General features: G+C 34.8%; 1 long non-coding RNA gene, 1 other non-coding gene and 1 pseudogene across 15 annotated transcripts; all 3 read right to left on the bottom strand.

Moving 5' to 3' along the window:
- Nucleotides 1–2,119: 2,119 nt before the first annotated feature.
- LOC149553541 (uncharacterized) lies at nucleotides 2,120–22,383 on the bottom strand. 14 transcript variants are annotated; one of them, XR_016353097.1, is made up of 12 exons: nucleotides 21,945–22,383; nucleotides 17,048–17,323; nucleotides 16,767–16,908; nucleotides 13,251–13,370; nucleotides 8,560–8,636; nucleotides 7,816–7,975; nucleotides 7,558–7,683; nucleotides 4,271–4,328; nucleotides 4,027–4,142; nucleotides 2,671–2,859; nucleotides 2,368–2,413; nucleotides 2,120–2,250 (listed from the first exon to the last, which is right to left on the bottom strand). It is a non-coding gene; the product is annotated as an uncharacterized LOC149553541 (long non-coding RNA). The 14 variants fall into 14 exon arrangements; XR_016353096.1 differs by lacking the exons at nucleotides 2,120–2,250; nucleotides 2,368–2,413; nucleotides 2,671–2,859 and adding an exon at nucleotides 2,952–3,059 and having other exon boundaries at nucleotides 21,945–22,379; XR_016353095.1 differs by lacking the exons at nucleotides 2,120–2,250; nucleotides 2,368–2,413; nucleotides 2,671–2,859 and adding an exon at nucleotides 21,442–21,575 and having other exon boundaries at nucleotides 3,825–4,142; nucleotides 21,945–22,381.
- Nucleotides 2,182–2,253, bottom strand: TRNAV-UAC (transfer RNA valine (anticodon UAC)). Its single transcript has one exon. It is a non-coding gene; the product is annotated as a tRNA-Val (tRNA).
- LOC149553543 (putative cellulose synthase A catalytic subunit 8 [UDP-forming] pseudogene) lies at nucleotides 4,339–5,768 on the bottom strand (annotated as a pseudogene).
- Nucleotides 22,384–23,950: the final 1,567 nt, after the last annotated feature.

A 23,950-nucleotide genomic window follows, 5' to 3' on the forward strand; every position in this document is an offset into this window, starting at 1 on the left:
TTTTTTAGTTGACTCATCAAGCATTTCTTAAGGTTGAGTTGTCAAGTATGTTTAGGGTTAACTTGTTGACATAAGTCATATAATATTGGCTTATTATGTAGAAGGATGTAATCCAACAACATATAATATTGACGCTTTCCTAAATGAATTATTATATAAAAGCAATATCTTTTGCGGAAGAAAATAAGCCCCCTAAGAAGATAATGCCCTCTATTTATGACCCATTATTCCATTTTTAAGACTCATAAGTTGTGGTGGGCTAGAGAAAGGTCAAAGAGATTTGAACATAACCACAAGGATTCTTTAAGATCAAACTCAAGAAAAAGACACAAGGCACAACACATTTCAATTAAGAGAATTTACAGTTTTAAACAAAAAGAAATAATAATATTATCTTATATAATTTTTTCCTATCAGCATACCCCTTCACCTCCTTTGATACAAGTGCTAGTAAATATTGTCTTACAGAGCCCTTTTTCCACTATGACATCATCAAGCGTTAAAGTATGCTCTCGGATAAATGTTGCAAGGTGCATTCAATTTCCTTCATTCTTTGACTAAGAATTTATCCTTTCATGTAGGTATTAAGTGCCATGATGCAATGGTGAAAAATACATGAGTTTTGTTTTCAAAGAGAGCCCATTTTTCGGTATTTCTTTCGAGCCCGTCACCGACTCACAATGAATCCAGCAAAGTTTATAAACATTAGATTTCTAAAACTTTTCTGGCAAAAATCTCGCAACATTTCTGGACATCAAAATTTTCGTAGCATTTTCCGAAATTAATGTTTTTACAGCATTTTTCAAAATCAATTCTTTTAACAGCATTTTCTGATAGCAAAATTTTGACAGTATTTTCCGCAACAAAAATTTGTTCTGCCAAATTTTCATAGTAGGAGATGGTATGGGACTTGTTATCTCCATGGGCATTCAAGAAATGTTACACTGCCGACATTACATGTGAAACTCAACATCAATTTCAATGGATGTATGCAATGAGAGGAGAAATATAGGATGCTTTAATATATAAATTCGACAGGTAAAAATAATAACCATTGCAAGTATCACCTAAATTGATTAACTCCAACAGGTACTAGTGAGTAACATCAATGCAGCTATCCGAAAAACCAAAAAGATTATAAGGAAAACTCAACTTCAATGCAGCCGTCAAAACATAAATAATTTGAGAGAGAGCATTCCATCGATTAGAAGAAGCTCAATAATGTTGGAATTTATTAGGCAAGAACTCTCTTCTGTTCGGGTTTTATTTGCAACTATGTTCATAGATCGTCTTTTGCCAGATTAATAGTCCACCGTGACATCATCAGGAAAAAAGTAAGCTCTTTGACAAAATTCATTTAATCATTCAATTTCCTACATGATAACAAAGAAAAAAGAACATTCTTTTAATGACCAAGAATGTATCCCACTCATTTAGGTATTCAATGCTATCATGCAATTGTGAACAGTGCAGAACCTCTTTTTACGGGATTTCTGCCGACCCCGTTACTGACTCACAACGAATCCAGCAAAATTCACAATTACGACCGTTGCTCTGCTATTTTGATTACAAAGTTTGTAATCCAGTGAAAAATTTACAGCATCCTCTGACAAAAAAAATTTCGTGGCATTTGCCGACATAAAATTTGTTTCAGCATTTTTGGACATCAAACTTTTCTTCTGCCAGAATTTGGCAGTAATGAGACGGTACGAAACTTAACATCTCCACGCACATACGAGAACATATGAAACTCAAAATCAAATTCAGTATAGCTATGAAATTAGAAAAGGAAAAAAAAAAAGATTTTTAAATGTTAACCAACGAATAAATCAGAGAAATTACTCACTACAACATAAAGGGGGGCTTTAAGACAATATCAGAGAGACAATTTTTAAGTGAATTGTCATAATTCAAGACAAGAAAAGTTGGGTATTGTCTTACATATTGTCTTTAAGCGAGTGTCTTAAACTATTGTCGTAAATTATTATCTTATAAAGGCAATAAGGAACAATACTATTATTGTCTCTTAGAGACAATTTTAATTTGTCTTTATAAATACATTTGTCTTTAATTTCACTTATTGCCTTTCTTAAGATGATTAGATAGAAGATAGTACAAATTAATAAATTAAAAAAATCATATTATTTATTATAAACTACAATATAATTAATTAATTCATGTTAAGGTACGATGGAATTGAACCATCATCCCCCTGCTTGTAAGGCAGGTGCTCGTCCATTGAGCTAGCACCTTTTTAAAAAGAAAAATTAGAAGTTTAAGCTTTTGCAAATAAGAGCTACAAGAAAGGAGCAAAACAAAGTAATGAGGTCTGAAACTCTAGTCATATGTATATCAAATATTTGGCACCTTTTATTGCTTTATATATCCCCTTAGCTCCCCACAACAGTTCATCCTAAGAGAACACCCAAGAAAATTAATTCAACTGATTTTTTGCTACAATATAATCTAAAAGCATACCACATTTATTTACGTTTACTTCTGACCCAGAAGAAGAGCAATAGAATGGATAGACTGCAGACTTAAGCAAGTTACTATAAGATCCTCTAAGTTTATCAGCAAAATCAAAAATGTAGAATAAGGAGGTTGATGAGGTACTCAGCAAAACATAGAATTTAGTAAGATTGAAGTCGTAAAGCTGCTAAAACTTACCATGATGGAAGCATGATTGAGCCTCCTGGAAAAGGAAGGGCGTGTTCTATAGAACACTAGGGATGTAATTGCAATTGTTTCAACAGCAACATCTAAGCCAGGATTCTAGCCATCAATTTTATAAGATCTGACAATGTCCATATCCTCTAGCCTCTACCAGCATTTGTGGTCATTGTAAGGATCTCTGACCTGCAGAAGTTTCATACAAACCTCAATAATGTATAAACCCACTTGACACAAAAATAGTAATTCATGAGTGAAAGCATTAACATAGTTTATGCCTCAGCAAATATGGTGCCTGGGTGAGCAATAGTCTTGAGAAGATATTATGTGGCCCAATGTATGGAAGTCTTTGTGTTGGAGAGCTCACCTCCCATGAATCTACCAAACTGCAAACAACCCCAAGAGAGCATTTAGTTATTTAAGTTATTGTTGGGCAGGCAGTTTATTGAGCTCAAAGAGAAGACATTCCTAGCCACTATGGCTTGCAATAACCTTGAAAGTTAGTTGATTGGGTTAATGGGGTGTGATGGAAGAATTGTGAGACTTGACACTATATTTTTCCTAGATACATCATAACAAGCTTGGGTCAGTGCTTTTTCTCTTTGATTGGGAATGGCATGAGGAATATTTATCATGTATCTCCTTTAGAAATGAATGTCTCCCATGCTATGAGAAACTCCTTGGTCAAAATTTAAGTATTCTATCTAAATAGAAATATATGACAAAATAATAGACTTTGCTGAAAGAAATGTTGGAAGACTTACTTCAAAGACTACGAACAATCTCTGCATAGATGTCTAGAGATTTTATATGGTCAAAGTATGAGACAAGTGAGGATGATGTCAATACTCCTATTTCTCTGTGTTGATACTTCAAACAAAATCAAACAGCCAACAATTTATAACCAATATCACAGGTGAATTAATCAGCATTTGAATAATAATATTATCTTCATAAAATTTAGATTTGTTTAAACAATACATTATAAGTTTGTATTTGTTTAGGTTGTTCAATTGAATGATACTAATAGGTAGAATATATTAGAAAAGTTTGTACAATATTAGATCAAAATAGAAAACTATATTAAAAAATCAAACATTAAAATGCGATGTTTAAACATGACCCAGAATATTTTTTTACATAAAAGGATATTTGTTGAAGCATTCATGGATTAGAGGAGTTAAGAGCCATACATAAATAAAAGGAGATATGGATGGGACATTATAGGAAAGAACTTGGTCTAATGAAATAAGATAATACATGTGCGGGGGTTTGTTAAATCATAAACATTTAATGCAAAAATTAACAAAAGTTGCCGAGGTTAAAGAACCCAACGTGAGATAAAGAAATCACCAAATCAGCTCTTCACTGATTGTACTCCTTACAACCCTTTTGCGAATTGGACAGTGAATTTTGAACAAAGCCTTCAAATTGCCATTTGTGACATGTTGGATAAAGGGTTATGCATCCTGCAAGACAGGAAGAACAAGGACTGGGTTAAATGACCGATATTCTATCTATCTTCTCAAATAAATGACACAACCTTTGCAGCCAAGCACCAGCCATTGATAGAGTCCCTTAGTTTAATAGTGCTTACAAGGCATCTCACCACTACGATAGGTTGATAGGAATGTTATTCTCAACAGGTAATATAACTGCATCCAAAAACTTGCACAGTAAGAGGCAATGCCAGAAACAACAATGTAAAGGCAGTTCAACTCTCAAAAATCATGCCAAATTCACATCACTCTTTACTATTTATTCCCAAACAATGTCCAAATAGATCTCCCAGTAAATAATTTAAAATGTTGAATGAGGAAAAATGCATGATCAAGAAATCTCTATGCAACAAGAATATATATAGTAAAAATACTTAACAATTAATGCCATATTGCATTGGATTTAGTCCTGTCACTCTAGTAGTGAAGGGATCTATCCACACCTATAGCAATGAGAAGATATATGCAAGAAGAATGGACCATACAAAAAAAATTGTGGGTGTCCGGTTCTTCCTTCCTATCAGAGCTTTGAAGAAAGGATAAAGATGGGCAATTACCCAAAAAGTAAAATATAGTTTTCCAAATAGCGGCCCCCATGATGCATAACCACTATTGATAGAATACAAGATACCTAAAACTACTCCTACAAGGTTTATAATAAGCAAAGTTTTAGGTGGAATCAACAGGGTATTTTTACTTGAACATATACAACTCTATGAAATCACCATCTTCATTTTAAGCCTTTGATGTGATAGTGAAGTTTTGTGTCAATACCAGTAAGGACCTTAAACAACCCTTGGACAACTGCAAATACATGAGATGACACACATCCAATAATCTAGAATTGTTCATTCCTCCACCATTCACCTATACCAACTCCACTCCATCTCATTTCCAAAATAACACTTGCAAAAATAGACAGAGTAAAATGAAAAAGATGCTCACAAACATACTAATCTATGGGATGATAAACTTTCCAATAAGAAGATACACAAATGGTAGTATACAATACAAAATCAATGGAATAGATGCCACTAGATAAATTATCGTGTTGATCTATATAATTGCCTCTAACCATTTTAGCCTTCCATTGTAACCATTTTAGCCTTCCACTGTAACTATGCCAAATTGGTCAATGATAGATGACAGAATTTCAACAGAACCCAATGCCCACCTAAGCACTTGGTTCAAATAGTCAAAGAGATTTATTAGACCTGAGCCTCTGAATGCAAGGTGCACATGCATGCAGTAAATGGATTTCCAACCACATGCATGCACCTTGAAACTAGTCAAAATATCTTTTGTGACTTAATCATAAATCCAAACAATCTCACTTCTCCTTTATGTCTTGTCTTCATAACCATAGCTAATAACCTGGATAGCTTCTTTTAATAGATCAACAAGAGCAGCTGACTAAGGAACATCACCATGGCCCATCAAGGTAGATGCAACAAATACTGCCGATTGGCCAAGCCTTTTCTCTAAGCTCTTCTGAGACATAAGATGTGATTTCTCATCGTCAAATCCAACACCTTCAACACCCTCTTCTATATCTTTAAGATCACATATTGGAATAATGGAGTCAATTTTCTTAAATGTTTTTTTTTATATTTGCATGCTTTTTATTCCCTTGTACTTTCTACTTTCCCCATAACATGATGAATGACATGTTCAAGCCTTCGAGAGTTTCTCGAGAGGTGGTTCAAAGTCATATGGTGTTATTCTATTAGATATACATCCTATACCCATGTATAATGGTCTCTAAATCCCATTCTATTTAACATGTTCAATAGTGGTTGCAGAAAAATATAATTCAGTGAAAATGAACAAATTCAAAAAGGGTCACATTAAATTTTGAAGAGAATGCCATCAGGCACAGAATCTATGAAGTATTTTCAACTCCCATCTTGATCCTATTGAAGGCATGGTTGTTTGTGCAGATGGCTTACTCTGCTGTACTCTGTATAGATTTATAACATGGACAGATATGGCATGATGGTCATAAGTAGCTTACAATTTGTTCATGATACTATTGCGGATATAGAAATTATAACTTATATTCTTACAATAGGAATTATTTTCATTAACAGATATTTCCCCTTCCTACATTCTATTACCATTTTTTAGATGTTTCCTTGTGAGCAAGGGTAATAGGAGTGTGAGTAGAAAGGAATTTTATTCACTATAATCTGAACCGGGTCATTTGATCATTGAAGTAAGAGAATATCTATACATCTTCCACAGATTCTCTGTTCAATACTCATGGAAGACAGAATGGCATAGAAAGATTGAAAACTCCAAGCAGTAGCAACACTAATGGATGACAAGCCTCCTCAGTCTCATTCAAATTTTTTGTACATCCAATGATATACTCAACAATCTTGCCCAGCCTCAGGAACAGCCTTGCAATGCATTTGATCTTACTCTGGAAGTAATGCTAATCCACCACAGAGATGTTGATTATATTTTGATTGGGCAAAGCTATTTTTCTATGATCTTCAATCTATAAGTTTAGAACCAGCACTCCTGCACGTTTGTGGAATGTCTATCAAATAATGGAGCTATTGGCATTAGCATGATTCGCACTCAGGAGAGATTCATGTAAATGAGACACCTTGAAAATGGCAACCTATTGGATGGTTTTGAGGAATTCTATTGTCATGCCTGATGGAAATCTTTTCAGCTTCCATAGCCGCTTGTCTTGGAGTTTGCATCGTTTTCATTCTTTAGTAATTCATATCTAATACTTCCTTAATGTTTTGCAGGTTTAATGGATGTGCTTGTTGGACGAAAAGCCTACACAAATTTGGATTATGAAGAATGACACTCAATGGGCAAAATAACAAATTGGATACAGCTTGTGATCATTCTAATCATCAGAATGAAGAAACGGAAGTCATTCGTGTGTCCAAACTCATGCACGCGTACAATCTCCTCATATCGTATTCATTACATCTTGAATGCATAAACAATGGTTTAACTTGTTTTAGATTCATCAAATACAAATGATGCTAAGAAAAACTCCATATCAAACAGACTCTTCAGTCAATATTTTTATGTTAAAAATATAATGATTATTAGGTACAAAGGACTTTTGAAAATATCGCATATCCCCTTATAAAATATGAGTGAGAAGAAAAGTATTTATGAATCAAGATGGATAATAGTGACAAAAAAATAAATAAAAAAGAATTAAGCAATGTTGTGTCCAGATTTAACAATTTTTTGACAATAATTTATCATAAACCCTTAACCTAGACATGAGCCTGAAAACCATAATTTAGAAAGACCTTTCTTCTCTACTTTATTTATAGAATGAAATACTTCAAAAGTCTAAAAAGAAATCCTACTGGAAAATAAGATATAAGCAAGGTAGAATTAGTACCGTAACAATCACAGCTCCAGCTTTGTAATAATGATTGAACAATGGCCTTTTTCCTCTGGCAACTTATATTAAGAGTGGGAGAACAAATTCTTCATTTCCTTGGCCTTCTTTGTTTTTCATGAAGACCTGTACGTACAAGTAAGAAATGTCTGTTGTTAGAATTCAATATAGCCACAGGTCGAAGAAATTTTGAAAAAGAATAATAGTATTACAAAAGATTCTTTCATAGCACTGATGTTTTTTATAATTTATCATCACCTTCACTATACTCGAATGGTTTCTAGCATCTGCGTTTTTGCACTTAAAATCATTGAAACCATTCCCAGATATCAGAATAAGTGCATCTTTGGAAACTTCCTAGGAATGTATTAGAAAGGAATACTACAAATAAGAGTTCATTAGGATGTCCTTGGAACTACTGTTGGCAAAAACAGAAAACCCGTCAATATTTTTTGTGAAAAAGGAAGCAACAAATCATCTGCTTATTTCTGCTCTCCAATTGCAAGAAATATTATTTTTGTTAATTGATTTAAAAAGTTCAAATCTCAAATATTACTTTCTATTTCATTTTTTTTTTTTATCCCTGGATAATTGGAACAAAAGACTCCATCCTTTTTAGGGATTGCTGAGAAAAATAAGAACAAAAGAAGCATCATTGAATTATAGGGAAAATTTTGATTTTATTAGATGTGATCTTCTGGATGCAAAAAATGTTTAAATAGTTACACCCAATCCATAAGTACTTCTATCCAACAAAATAAAATGTTCCATTTAGAATGGTAATAACTATAAAATTCGATATACAGGTTAATATTCCAAATTAGCTATGGATAGGATGATCAATTGCCAAAAAAGAATTACACTCTAAGACCACAACCTTCATATGCAAGAAATTAAATTTCCAAATTGATGAGAGGTAAGAGAATAATATCTAAAACTCTAAACTTTTGAAGTTTGACTGTAAAGTGACTGCATCTATTAAATTTTAGAGGAGAAAATTACATATAACAGGACTGAAATTCTTGCATGTCTTTACAATAAAATTCTTCAAGATAAATCTTCCTCTTCCTCATGTACTCCTGCAAATAAATGAAGCAATAAAAAGAAAATCCACATGACTTCGTGATCAGAACATGAAAAACAATTGCATACACTCTACCATGATTAGTAAACACCTGCAACTCCTTAATCACTACACAGCACAAAGTCTCTTTGTAACTGATCAGCAAAAACTAATGCATTTGTTGTATCTCCTCAGAAACTAGCTTCTAACTCAATGGCATGTTTTTTTTCAGTGGAATTGAGATGTAAGATTAATGACCCAGCTCCAACATTGTAGAAAACAATTCTCATAGATCTCCATACAGACACAAATTTCTAATCACAACATCATCAAAAAGAAAAATGATCTCAAGAATGAATTATTTTTGGTTCAAGATTTGTCTTTTTATTTTGATATATAGGATAATACAAACACAATGACTCTTTTTTTTTACTAAGCTTTGTGTAAGGATAATAAGGTAGTAATCTGTACTAACAGTGGGAATTTTAGTTTCTTTTGGGAAATAATATGAATATAAAGTTTCATAGTTGATGTTGTTAATATTATATAATGTTTAAAATATTAATTTCAAATCAGTTATTATTTAAAAGCTACAGTTTGGATCAGAGGTTATAAGTGAAATTGGATTCAAAATTAGAAATTATAACGTTTCTGAGCTCAAATATAGTAATGACTAGTTTACAAAATACAACTGAAATTGCTATTCCAATGTAAATTTTGCAGCGGGCAATTTGATATCTTTGACGATGATCAGTGTGACAACCCAACATGGAAAGAATACCTAGACATCCCTTAGTCGTCACAGGGAGTGCTCCTTGTTCCATAATGGCCAAGCCGAAAATCAGTTCATGTAAAAAAATATATACACAAATAATAGCATAAACTTGCATCTTTTTTCCACAGCATGTTGCAGGCTACAAACTATGGATTCCCACATGCTCCTATTTAACGAATCCAAATGAATAATAGCCTTTTACCTTGTAGGCTCTCTCCAGCATATCCATTGCATTGAATCTCAATAAGGATTGAAATCTAATATAAAAAAAGCCCATAAATAGAATAGCTTCATGGACTAAAATGTGTCTGAAATTTCCATGCGTGGATTACAATTGAAAAGCCTAGAAATAGTGAATCCCTCTAGCTCTCCTCTTAAAGGATCCTAATCCTACTTAGCCACCAAATTTAGGTGCATTGTAGTGGCAAGGTTTGTGCTGAGTGTATCTTGGGCATTTAGAGAATGCAGCCTAATCAGGGTTTTCTTTTTACATTTTTGCCATTGCTTTTTGTTCACAGCCTGATGCAACAGGGGTTTATTCTGCTTCCTAAAATTGTTTTAATAGCTGGTCTCATACCATTTTTTTGGTAAAAAGCACCCTCTGATGCATATATAATAGGAACATCGCAAGTTATGTATACACACCTAGGAATGGACTGAGCAAAGGTACCACCATAAGAAACAAAGGCAGTTTCCCTAATTGAATCAGCAGCTGACCTCACACTCGATCCTCCAGAGCAGTTTCACCAGCAGCATATTCTACATATCCAGATGAAAATGCAGTAGATCCGGTTCTAGATTCCCCTTTCCAGGTTCCATATCTAATAGTGGACCCCATAGTATCAGACGCGAGAGAAGCTAAGGTGGGAGCAAAACAAGGTGGCAACATACGCAGCTTAAGCAACATCTATTATATCAGAACCATAAACGGAGGAGAAAGCACTAGCGGCATGCAGTATCTACCATAGGTAGAGGCAATAGCACAGGCAGTTTTGGTGAATCTACCCAATGGCACACATATTTCATAATCAGTTCAAGTTACCATTGATGCCCCACCAGTATAGGTATCAGTGCTTCTTTTTTTTAACTTTCGACCATTCATTACTAGCTTTTTCCTGGTGGAAAATACAAGCAAGAGGCAAAGGTACCTATCAGGTTCTTCAACACACTATTATGGGAAGTCATCCATAGAGAGTGCTTTGACCATCTTGGGTGAGGGTGGTCCAGCTCAGGTTGTGAAAAGGGATGCTTGGGTGAAGTTCAAGCAAGAGATATTCTCATCTTATCCATCTCCCTGCGCTAGGGTAGGCCAGTTCAGTCAGGTCTTCTTTATTGGATCAAATGATAGAGAAAGTATATCAATATAAGGCATTTCCCCTTGTTTAGGAGCCAGCCACAGTGCAGTAGGAAAAGGGATTGCTCAACAACTCCCCTCTTCTAACGAGATCTACGCTCACATTGATTGATGGATGGGAAGGAGTAGGGAAGGGCACATCCAGAGATACAGGGAAAAGGCCCAGATATTTGTTGTATAATTAAACTAAACTATACAAATGGGGTGAAAGCGAAAATAATGAAAAAAAATGGTAAAAAAGCACTCATGTTGAGTTTGAATGTTAGGAAAGAAAAGATTAGCATTACCCTGTTGATTAATGTGGCAGTGGCTCCATTAAGTGTTGCAGCCAACATGGAGTGTAACATTAATCAAAATAGTGACATTGTTGCCAATAACTACGTTCTCTCTGATGACAATTCCTGTCCATGATAAAAAAACACACCCTCCCCAATGCAAGCAACAAGGTGGCTGTCCACAGTGAGCATTTCAAAAACCTACACTGGATAACCAGAACGACCGAGAATCAATCCTGAGCCCACAAGGAATGCTCCACATAGGTGTGCTTGGCAGGTGAGGATACCCTTGAAGGTGAGCATGGCGTATTTGAGGGTTTTATGTAAAGACGTCAAGAAATAGCTTGCAGAGCTCCATGATAGGAGCAAAGAGGTGATTGAAAACTTGTTCACCAAATGAAATGCTAGCATGCTCTCAAATGTGTACTTGTGGATGAGAATGGTGGAGCTGAGGTACTTTACAAGGATGGGCTCTACCTCTGCCTCTTCTGTCACCTCTTGTCGGAGTTGCCTCCATATCTCTTTCTATTCATCATACATAATCCCCATCCTCTGTGCAAATTTTTTGTTCTTGTCCCGTCAAGTGGAAGCATCCTCTGATGCTGCTTCTTATTGGCATCAATTCCCCTTCCATGACCACCCTGGTTGTATTCGTAGAATATGTGAGGAGATACTAACTGTATCCTACCTCCCTAGTTCTCCTAAGCGCACTCTACCATTTCCAGGCTCTGCCATTGGCTATAACTCTAGTGGCTGTTTTCCAAAATATCTTTCATTTTTTAATTTATTTTTAACCAAACAAATTGCGTTTCCCGCTTAATTATTTTATGACTTTTACGTTTTGTCGTATATCGACAAAGTAAATATATTATTTGAAAAATTAAAAAAACACTAAAAAGGCAAAAGGAGAGTTAAAGAGTTTGTTTAGATCATGCCTCACTAGTTGCATTGTGCTCCATATCTGTGAAAGATCAGAATATATTGAATCAGGGGATGTTGGAGGGTCTGCTCAATACACAAATTAGAAATGGCCCACTTGTGGACCACACAGGAATACCCATCACCTGATCTGAATCCATACCAGACTTGTAAATGTTCACGTGGGGCATCATGAGGGCGGAGGGGACAACAACAACTATCTATAGCCCATGTACATCCCTGCCTCATGACCACAAAACCGAGTTTGAGGAAGGGGAAATCCACAAGGGCCTTTATCCACCAGGGGCATGCCAAAATAATGAAGAGGTTTTGTTTATGCAAAAGGAAGAACTATCAATAGAGACAGCTCCCCATTTCTTGGCATATAAGGCCCAAGTGGTAGATTCCCTGCTGATAGAAAGGATTGAAAATGCTGATTTGCTTGCGGAATCAAAGATGGGTAATAAAGGACAGGAACTTCTTCCCCTTTTGAGTGGTAGTTAGGAAGAATTAGATTCCCCTGCAAAGGAATAGGTTGCCGGAAGCAAAATGTTAAGAGGAGGTGGCACCCATCCTGAACATGGACCCCATTGCCCAGATCATTTCAGATTAGGACCTTTGTGAAGTAAATTTTAAGAATCAACCGCCTTATGTTTCTGAAACTTCAGTTAATCTTTTCCCTCATGAGTTTATCATAGATGCACATTTAAATTTTCCTAAGAACCTAAAGGGAAATGACAATCTCCTGAATGAGCAGGGTGGTGTTGGTCACGTACCAACAAACATGGTTAGTGACTTCTCAAGGGAGGACCAGCCAATACATCTGCATTCCACTCCCGAAAAGTTGCAATCCACAGTTTTTCTCCCTTTCTAAAGACAATAAATTTATCAGCCACTATTATCATTACAAAGAAAGCTTTGGAGATCCATTGGGACCTTATCATTTGTATCCCATTCAATTTTTAGCTGAAAATTAATTCCTAGGTTCACTAGTTTGTTCACCACATAGTTACCCTCCCGATACACAAGAGATACTGTAAAACACGTGCAAAAATCATGATAAAACTACAAAAATATTAGTTTTGTAGTTTGTTTTCTATAAATCTAAGTAATTGTGAGAGATATTTTCAAACACTTGTAAAAATCATGATAAAACTCCAAAGCACACAAAAAAATAACTATAGAAAATATTTAAATTTGAAAAAAAAAAATTCAGAAAGTGAAAGCATAAATTTCAATGTTAAGAACCATGGATAAAATGATACATGTTAAGAAATATTCTAAAGCCGGTTTATCAAATGCATGTACCTTGTGAACAACATGTTGTCAATTATTTTCCAGCTCATCCTTAGATTGTTGACTTGTAGAAAGTTTTCTGCTCTAGCTTGGAAAATTAATTAGAGGAAAGTGTGACTAGAAATCCCATGTCTGGACATTGATAGAAAATTTGAGATGAGATAGGAGTTTCATGAGAAAAATAGATAACAAAATCAATAGAAGACTAAATCATCATCCATATTAGATGAGAAGTGCCTTGAAAACTCATGTGAACAATATTGCTACATAATAAGAAGATTCATATTTTCTTGGTCAAAATTATGAAACATGACAATAGCACATCATAAATCAAATGGATAAGCCATAGACGTATTATAGAGAAACTAACTGTTAGCAAGTCATGCATTTTGTAGGAGTTCAAAACCTCTCTAATTATAGGTTGCAGAATTTTTTGTACTAATACAAGATGATGAAGAATAATTTTTGTTTGGAATGTAACTATCTGATAACCTTTATTATGCTGGAAACCCACTCTGAAAAGATTAAAACATCATTAAGCCCTGCAAATTGCCCACTTTCAAAACTTAAGAAATAGAGATAGAAAAATGCAACAAAAAAACTTAACCAATGAAAAATGGGATGAAAGAGTCTCACTTGCAAGGTCAACTATTTGGAATGAAAGAGTCTCACTTGCAAGGTCAAGAGTCTCAGAGCAGTTTTCATGGCAGGCATGTGAATGTTAAGTAGCTCCCCTGCAGTAGGATACATAACCTTGACAACAATATGTTATTGCTGCACACATGGCATTGATTGCCTGACATGTACAGTATTTGTACATTTTGACAACACTAATATGAATTAAAAAGTCATAATTTGTATGGAAAATTCTTTTGTGTATTGCACGCCCAAAATTTAAAGAAAGTGTGAGGTAACAAAGACCAAATACTGTATATCCTCATCAAATTCACATTACTTAGACTACACATACTAATATCATTGAGGGTTGAGAGTAGATGGTTTTGCAGTTCTGCCAAAGAAATGACATCAGGCATGAGGAAGGTTAATAGGGCTCTTTAATTTAGCTTGAGAATTATTTGACTATTATATGTAAATTATGAAAGTCTCTAAAACAGGGTATGAGTGAACACAGGATCAAAAGATAGAATCAATGAATACAAATTATGATTAAAATTGTATGCATACACCATAAACAACGAGATATTACACGAGATGTGGAGAAAGGTATAATGCATAGCATATATGCCCATTTCAGCATACATATACATTGAGCTGATCCCATATAGAGAAAAAACTGTATAAATAGATAGATTCAGTAATTAAATAATCAAGGAGTCTGCATATTTCAGATAGCTCATCTGAAGAATTTGAAACTCAAGGGAAATTGCAAATGATCTATGCTCATTTCAGCATACATATACATTTAGTTGATCCCTAGTAGAGAGAGAACTGTATCTACAGGTCGGTACATATGTTCTTTGTTTCAAGTATAGCAGAGTGAAGAATTCATCAAAGAGTATAACAATAGATAATATCCCGACACTTGCTAAAGTTGCTCTTACATAAGGAAGAAATTCAGAAATATAGCCTAGTAACCTCTTAAAATTTTCCTCAGACATAGCTATTGCAACTCCACCTACTATGGGTACATGTCATGGCCGTGGACCTCTCCTACAACACAATTGGAAAGGGAAGTTGGAACATTTGAATTTGTATTGTAGTTATCAAAGCAAACTTGAAAAAAAATATTGATTTGATATAAAAATTTGGGAAAATACCAACATTCCAACAGAAGCCACAATTTTAACTCTGGAACAAAGCTACAAAACAAAAGATTCAATATTTTTGTGTTATCATAAGCTGATGATGGTTACTGGATAGGTAAGGTTTTAAAAAACCGTTGAATTCCACTTCTTTCAACACCATGATTTTGGTGTAGGTAGTATTGATTTTGATGTATTAAGACTATTAGTATACATCAGCATTTTTTGTGTTTTGTACAGCAGGGTAAACATTTTCGCAAAGAGTGACATTGATTTTAATGTATTCTAATGATACTATTTAACAACATTTACATATTGGCACAGCTCGACATAAAGTGATTTGAACAACATAGGTGTTGTCAAAGTCCATGTAGAAGATCTGGACAAATTCGAACATAAATAAAGGTTCTACATAAGAGCTATTCAGAAAAACTTCTGAGTCTATGCCATACATTCCATTAATCTTTATAGTGTAGAGATGGGACAATAATGAATTCTACATATGTATGAGTCCCTAAGAAATAGTGTTATTGCCAAAATCATGTTCCTTGATGGGATTCCATATCCCCATCCTCTTCCTATATTGTCTTGTATGAATGCTACACTGTGACTGCAAACATAGAGCCAATGCAGATGCAGAAATACAATCAGCTAAAGAAATAGCTCATTTTTCTCTGCTCCTTTGGATCATCATTGTCAGACGACAATGTTATAAAGAGAGGCATAGACAAAGGTCATCAATTTCCCACTCACTCAAACATAAAACTGGTCATCATCTATGCATACATGAGCGTGCAAACTTGGCAATGAGGTCAAAAAGGCTAGTACGTAGAATACCACAAATCTTCTAAATGTAAGTAGTGTACTCTAATCTTGCCTATAAACCATGACATAATTGTAGTCTAATTGTTAAACCATAGAATCCTGCACATCAAATTACAGGAATAGGAAAATGAACTTTTAAATGTTTCTACAATCAGACCTAATCTGTACATAAATGCTCTGGTCTAACGTATGTAAGGATTCTCTTTTGCAAAATACACATTAAACCTAGCATTAAACTTTACTGCTAATGTTGTGTTCGTAACGGACTTCACCTATGTCAAGTAAAATCACTTCCTACACACAAGAGCAGCAAAACTATAAACTATTTCCAAATTGCCAAAAACTTACCCATTTGTAATACAAACATAGATAGAGATATAAATATACACATCTAAAATAGTTTAAGTATTATATAAAAACAGTTTTTAAAAAAATAGAATCATCCCAAAACTACCAGTCAACTTGTGAAATTGATTGTGAAATTCATTCTCTTTGCTTTGTTGGCTGATTTATTTAAACTTGTAAAATTGGAGCTATTCAGCTAACATCTCCTGAGTAGGTTGAATTCTACAGATAAGTTCTCACTAATGTAGGAATTGAGTTTCAGGTTACTTATCATATGACAGGTAGCATAGATAGATGAGCCATTCCTTAACAGATGAACAAATTATACAGTCTAAAATGTCAGCTATTTCAGTAAAAGTATAAAGGCACAGCCTAGGTCTTAAACCTCGTGGAACTATGTCATGCAACCTTTAAGGGTAGTGCACAAGGGATAAGCTCAAAAGGCAATTTTTACATGGAATAATTGCTATTACTTCCAATATACAGCTCTATAGCATAAAATGTAATAAACAATACATCATATAATTAAAAATTGAATTCGATGCACCAAAAAGGGTAACACAAAAAAGTTGATTGAAGAATCATTTTGAAGTACCTCAACTTCTGGTTGCATCTTTGTATGAAACTAGGGCAGAGCCTTTTATTACAAAGGAGTAATGTAGGTCATCAGTTGGCCTGGCTAAGGAAGCCCAAGACCATTGATGTGTTCCCTTGGCCTCTACTACCTAGGAATTAATCTGAAGAAGAAAAGAAAAAGATAAGAAAATAAAATAGAACATGATCAATACTAAAAAAATTGCTACTGGTAAAAGCCAATCAAATCACAAGAATGTCCAAAAAAAATGTCAAACTATTCATTCTAAAATAAATAATTACCATAATAATCTTCATGGGTGGAAATCCAAGCCTTCGCCTCCATTCTTCTCATACTGCCATAGGTGGATGCGTGATGTCTTGATGTTTGGGGAATTATGAAGCAACTATTGGAGGAGCGTAGTACACAATCACATACTGAGGAGGGACATCAACTCCTTCTGTGGCCAGATATTAGCTGGGTAATGCAACCTTTCCATTTAGCTTGCATTTGTACATTCCAAATCTCATCCTACTAGGCAATAGCCAGATGGCACGGCTTTCTATGCAAAATATAACCTGTAATTACACCAGAAAATGAGATCTGCTCAGCTTTGACACCTTAATGTTATTTAGTAATATAGGAAAGATATTTGATAAAACAATCATTCGAAATCATTGTGTACCCTAATTTTTTAAGAAATCCACAATTCTAAATGGGAATGGGGTAAGGAATGCCTTAACTACCTATTGTTTCTTTGAGCATGAACAGGTAACACCGAAATCATTTTAAAATCAAGAAAAATAAAACCAATTTTTTTTTTGAAAAAATGATCTTGTTGCATGATTATGCCAAGATAAATATTTAAACCATTTCTCCTTTGCACACTACGGTTTCATGATAACTTTCATCTATGGCTTTGTCCATGTGGCTCACCATTCAATTGTATACACAAATCAGGATGCCCATCTCTATCACATCCAACACTAAATTCTAGCCCATCATATTGAAGAGAATTTTCTTACATCCTCAGTAATGTGGAGCATAAATTGGGGCACACACAAATAGTACGAAGGGCAGAAGAAGAAGTAATGTACTAGGGTTATTACAGAGAATACAATCTCTAGATTTAATATGATCTCGTTGCATAAATAGCCATTATTTAACCACAGATAGAGAAGGAAAAAGAACCTTATACTGGCATCAATTAGTGAAGTTCACATTCATTATCTAGAGAATGCATGGATGGAGATGTACCCACACGAAGACATGGTACCTTCACATAGGGATAGGAAAGAGTTATGGATGGAAGCGTCGATCTAAAGGATTGAAGAGTTTTTACATGGGAGATAGTGAACATCAACAAAATAATTAAAATATAACATCCACACAATATCATATCTATGCTAGTTGTTGGAGATCGAAGCAATGTAGGAAGATGATAATGGATCTATCTCTCAGTCGTAGTAACTAGTTTCCTTTTCCTTATTTTCAGTTGGATATTTAGTTCTCTTGAAGAAGGAGAAAGCTATAATTGTGCAGCCTAACAGGGTAACTATCACTGTAAAGGGACCTACCTTTGGCTTTGTACTAATGATGGACTTCTAGGCAAAACAACCATGATTTTAATTTTTAAGCTATTACCAAGAATATTGTTTGTAGAACAAAGTTAGATTGTCATCATATCACTGCCCAAACGATGTCTATGAAAGGAAAAAAATGAATTTTCTTAACTCAAAAGATGATCAAAGAAGATTGAATTGAAAATAGGCATTTGAATGTTGATAAATCATTACATTATTTGATGCAATGTAACAACAAATATGACATTATTTTTGAAGTTTACTTAAGTAATACATACTATTCCACATCTGTCCACTTTAGGAGCTGGAAATTATAATTACCAAATGCAGCATATCAATATCGGCCATTTCTCCACATATGATCAAATTGCATTATGTTTGCATGGCTAAAGAAACCAATCACATACAAATGCCCTAAACAAAAAAGTATTGACATCTGACTTGAGACAACAAACTCTATATTGGAGTATACAAAGTGAAAGCATGCTTTTACCATAAGCACAAATTAATGATTCTACTAGTGCAATAACTATAAGAATAACTAGATTTTCCACCTCAGTAAACAGGGGACATATTTATTGAATAGAATATCAATAGTAATTGGAAATTTAGCTGGCAAACACACACACACACACACGCACTCAATGTCCAAAATTCTCAATGATAGAAACCTAGCAAATGTGTCAACACTCAATCATGTTGAACATTCAACAGAAATGGGAATTTTGACCTTTTAAGGTTAATAAATGCACTGTGATTCCTTCTGCATTTGGAACAAAAGCAAGATATTGTTGAGTTTTTACTATTTGTGGGCTAGCAACAATTCTTCATGTGCTACTTTGTGCACTTTCCATAAGCTGGCAATGTGCATGGAGATGCACGAGATCATTTGGGAAAGTGGCAGCTCTCTTATCGAGCGGGTTTCTCTACCACTCTTGCATTGGACAAATTTTCTGAACCTAGATAGCTAAATATAAGGCAAAGGCAAATGAAATTTTATTGTGACACCCCAAACTCAAATACTATCCAACTTAATATAGAAAGATGCTGAAAACTCATTTTGAATTCTATATTATTCAAATTTGGTAGAATGCACAGTTCCTAGATTCAGATTCAAATGCACATTTTCATTTATCATGTATACATGCTTGCACTATTATTCCCTGCTTGCTAAAAAGTCAAATTATTTTTGTACAGCTTCTTTACATTTGGGCCTTCAATGTAAGATGACATTTGAACCTAGAGCCTCACCAGCCACACAAGAAAAAAAATACATAAAAGATATTCATATTTTTTACATGCAGCTATAATGTTTCTATAAAACGCCTCAAGAAGGGATCTAAACTCCAACCATCAAACACACGGATCTAAACTGTACAAGCTAAAGAACAACAGCTACAACAAAAAGAATAATTAACAAATACCAATATATCAAAAAAAAAAAGAGAGCTCTGTATTTTGAATAGAGCATACCCTGTTTTAAAACAACAAACTTAGTTTTTATTACTCTTAACTTTTCATTACATCACTGCTCTCTTTATCTGAGATGTCACCACAAACCTTATGTTGAAAGAAGAAATTACGGAAAATAAACTATACTCCACCACTTGTCGTAGCAGTTTGACTGATTTATGAACTATTTTATCTAAGGCAAACATACGTAAACTACAGTGGACATCAAAAATAAACTACAAGAAAAAGACTATGCATGCCTAGGTTAACCAATCACTAATAATGCATTTGGAGGAGCAGTGCATGATTAATCTAATAAAAAACTATATGTAGATTGAAACGAATGGTGGAGTTGGAGTTAAGGGGAAAATAGTGGAGTGAAGTTGTTGTTAATATTCTTGGTAACTGGTGCATGCATCAATCTTCATAAACTCCGACCATCAAACACACAACATTCTATGGAATGTTATTGAATCATAAAAAAGGGTTTAATGTAAAGTAGTTTACCTAATAACTAGAGAACTGGAAATAAAAGTATTCAACAATACCTTGCCACCAATTTTAGGCACATTGTGACAACAGGGTTTGTGTGTTGTGCGTCTAGGGTATTCAGAGAATACAATCGCTCACACATCATGGTTTTCTTTTTTCTTTTTTGTTGTTAATATTTATTCATAGTCTCCTTATAGATACCAAATGAGCATTTCTCGTTATGGAACATATTGAAGCAACTTTCGCAGTGAGTATTACCAATGGAAAAAAAATCACTTTTCTCCATAGCAAGTTAAGACATAACCACATGCACACCCATATGATCCACAGTTCAATGGGTTAGAAGAGCCATCAATGCAATACCTCTTGGAGTAGCAAACCAGTTACCATTTGGATACCCATGAGCTATTGTATAATGAGCATAAAGTCATAGATAGTAAACACAAAATACCTATTTTTGTTTTCTTACTGTGCTATTGCACTTTCTTCTCAAAAACATAGAATGGCTACGTAGGGAGCTCAGTTCTCTACTCTCATATTCTCCATATTTTAGAAGTATATCCACAATGACGAGACCTATCAGGACCAAAATTAATGATCTGATTGTAAATACCATTAGCGCTAAGGTCTTATTAAGGATAAAAGTCTATTAAGGATAAAACTCTAAAAAAGCTTTGTTTCTTTTGTCAAATCTCTGATTCAACTCAGTATTTTACAGATTTGATCTAGATCTATGAAGGTAGAAGGGCAATAATCATGCCATTGGAGAGTTTTTCCTCAGGCTATAGATTGGTGATGCTTGCTTCAGTATATGGTTTGTATGTTTATATGGTTCTGAAAATAATAGATTCAGAAATATGGTTTTTTAAGGTATTAAGCTCATATCTAATGGTTGGATGATAACTAGAAGCCAATATGTTGAGGATATTTGAAGCATTCATATAATATTGTCCCGCAAGGCCGTAGTTATATAAAATTACAAGAATGGACATAAATATAGTGATGTTTGCACGGATGAGAGCAATTAAGGACCATACAGAAAATGAAAGATGGGACATTCTAGGAAAGACCTTGTTCCGATGACAAAGATAATACATGTGCAGGGGTCTTTCAAGTCATAAACATTTGATACAAAAATTGACACAAGTTGCCAAGGGTAAAGAACTCACCGCGAGATACAGAAATCACCAAATCAGCTCTCCACTTATTATACTCGTTACAACCCTTTTTCCAAATTGGAGAGTGAGCATTGAATAAAGCCTTTGAATTTACATTCGTGACATGTTCGATAAACGTTATGCATCTTGCAAAATAGGAAGAACAAAGCCTAGGTTAAATGACCAATATTCTATCTATCTTCTCAAACAAATGACATGGCCTTTGCAGCCAGGCAGTAGCCATTGATAAAGAAGAAAACCCTAGTTAGGAAGAAAAAATCAAAATAAAAAATTTCAGCTGAAACCCTCTTATACTACAATATGTTGCAAACCCAAAGGCCCTCAGCAATAGTTAATAATCTTTAGCATAAAGTGCTTAGATCTGAAACAATTCTCCATCATCTGGCTAAATCTATTTGAAATATAAGTAGGAAAATAAAAACCCCAATATCTGAAAATAAATAAGTACAGTATTAAAAATGTGAAAAGAAAGAACATTTTGGTGTCGGGACTACCATTTGGGTTCTCCGTTGAAGGGCATAAGTCGCGTGGAAATGACGAAAGGAAGCGCGAAGGGTGTGAGACCAAAGACAGGCCGCTACACGGGCGCTGAAACCAGATCAATACGTTGATACACGGTTGGAAGAAGAAGAGTTTGCGTGTAGAAAGGTTAAGAAAGACATCTAGGGCATTGAAATATAAAATATGATGCTACATATACCCCGATCAAAATATTTAATGGAATGACTTCTCGCCATGGCCATAATGCCCATTTCTGCCGTTGATCACTGCATTTCCATGATTTTGCAGTAGTTACCGCCCATTCCTGCCACTAATCACTGCATTTCTATCATTTTTCAGCGCAGCAGACAATGAGATCAGAGATAATAACTAGTTCAATGCCGTAATTAGATGAGGAAAATGAAGTAAAAGTTATGTAGCCCAATAATACTGCCTTTTGTTGTCTTGTTTTTTTCAATTAAAATATATTAAAATACGTTATTTATATAAAAACGTGTATTAAAGACAAAATTAAAATAATGTCTTTAAACCCTCTATTGTGTAGTAGTGACTAGATAGATCAGGCCGTGTAGATGCAAGCTTTTCCTTCTGCTACGATGTAACCATGATTTTTCCCGCACTGAAGAGCTATTTCTGAATTCTAGAGGAGCTCAGTAGAGTGTGAAGCATCTGGTCAGTAATATTTGATGAAGCGGCAACAGAACCTAATCTCTGCATCGCCAAAGCATATTCGCTATTAAAATTCATGCAAATATTCGCAATATCGTCTGCACTGTTAGGGTTTGGTTTGAGACCTAGCTTCGAATCAGCGTAATCTTCCAAAACCTGAACTTGCGCTTTCAAGAATTTAAGGTACTTGATAGCCTCGTCCAACTTTCTGGCCGTATCGAGCTTCAATCCTTGGGGTATCAATTTCTCCAAAGACCGAATCTTTTCCCAGATTTTACTTCTCATGTGACGAGCCGCAATGCTCTGCGACTCTACGGAAGGATATTGATGAGGCTTACAGCAGCTCTGTAACTGTGTCAGCTGATTTAAATGCTCTGTCTCCACCTCACTCGACTGTAACGAAGCCGACGAGCATGAAACCCTACCAGAAGAGAAGCTCACATTTGAAGAAAACGAAGGAGGAATTACAAAGTGTTAACCTCATAATGGTTTTTGACACTTGAGTGCCAATACACTTACCTACTTTCTATATTGGAGCCGAGTACACCATGCATGCCGAGCCACAACAAATGTCGAGTTAGGAAAGACTTCAGGTGTCGAGTGATCTTCATGTGCCGAGTAGTTTTCAGATGCCGAGTGAAGATCAGATACCGAGTGAAGTGTTAACAAGTGTCGAGCAACATAAGGTGCCGAGTGTTAACAAGTGCCGAGTAACATAAGGTGCCGAGTGATACAATTTTGTTTAGGTGCCAAGCTATCCAGGAAATAGCATGTGCCGAGTATCAGCAATACTTCAGGAGCCGAGTAACTCAGAATATCAGCATAAGAGTTTGTACTTGCACAAATTATGATGTAAACCGTTTTTATAGCCAACATAAGGTAAATCTTGAAGGATTTAATGATGAGATCAAATCTTTAATTTTTCCTATGCAATCTACATGCAGCCAATAAGAAAAATGATGAAGGCATGCAACCAATAGAAGAAGTGCAAATAATAAGCGAAAAATGAAGATTGAATATGGATCGTAGATCCATACCTAACCCTAAATTCTCAAATGTCTTTATAAGGAAGACAAAATTTCATTGTAAAAACAAGAGTGGACATACAAGGGTGCACAAGGAAATCTATTTTCAGAAGCGAGGGTTATCTGATCACAAAGGATCAAGATCAGAGAAAGCAGAAAAGGTGCCTGCATTCAGCAATCAAGGATTGTAATATATCAGGTTCATTATACCTAATACTTTCTAGCAATTGTAATAGAATGAAAATCCTATGGTGATAGGTTAGCTTAACAGCTACTTCGTAGATCGTTTAATTAGGTGATTAAAT

The sequence above is a fragment of the Cupressus sempervirens genome, chromosome 6, assembly GCF_028749045.1.
Source record: "Cupressus sempervirens isolate cs-2001-9-10 chromosome 6, ASM2874904v1, whole genome shotgun sequence".
Lineage (NCBI taxonomy): Eukaryota > Viridiplantae > Streptophyta > Pinopsida > Cupressales > Cupressaceae > Cupressus > Cupressus sempervirens.